Consider the following 561-nt stretch of genomic DNA (forward strand, 5'->3'; position numbering starts at 1 on the left):
GCTGCAGCGGCTCGACAGCAAAGTATCCTGCGACCCTTACTGTAGCAATGGGCGAGCGGCACCAGTGAAGACGTAGACAACCGCGCCTCTTCCCCATCTACCGATTCGGGAATGAAACTAAACGGTACAAATTCCTCTTCTTCCCCTTTCTAGGCTTTCATTTACTTCCTTTCACTTGCGTTTTGTGATTTTACTCATTTTTTATGCATTGTTCATTTTAGGTAGCCGTGGAGGGGAAACTAGTTTTAAAATGTTGGCGGTTTCGGAAAGATAGATTTGTGCCGAGAAGCCTATTTTAGGTAAGAATGTTACTTCTTAGGTTTAATTACTTTATGAGCCAAGATATCCTTATATCCAAAGTTAATTGCGAGTTTCAGGTTGTTTACGTGAGGAGACGAGTTCGAGTCAAGCATGCAGAAAATCTTCGTAAGTTAACTTCGTTAAAATTAAGGTAAATTAATTATAAGCTAACATAAAAATTGTTTAAATCTTAAGGTTTAATATTATTTTTAATGGGTTATTAAGCTCAATATAAAAGTTACTGCAACATTCAATCAGTTA

The 561-nt window shown here is 37.4% G+C and overlaps 1 long non-coding RNA gene across 1 annotated transcript; it reads left to right on the forward strand.

Annotated features, from left to right (window-relative positions):
* Positions 1-9: 9 nt before the first annotated feature.
* Positions 10-442, forward strand: LOC110034319. The gene is made up of 3 exons (XR_002295044.1): positions 10-124; positions 222-299; positions 378-442. It is a non-coding gene; the product is annotated as an uncharacterized LOC110034319 (long non-coding RNA).
* Positions 443-561: the final 119 nt, after the last annotated feature.

The sequence above is a fragment of the Phalaenopsis equestris genome, unplaced genomic scaffold (assembly GCF_001263595.1).
Source record: "Phalaenopsis equestris unplaced genomic scaffold, ASM126359v1 Scaffold183153, whole genome shotgun sequence".
NCBI classification, from domain to species: domain Eukaryota; kingdom Viridiplantae; phylum Streptophyta; class Magnoliopsida; order Asparagales; family Orchidaceae; genus Phalaenopsis; species Phalaenopsis equestris.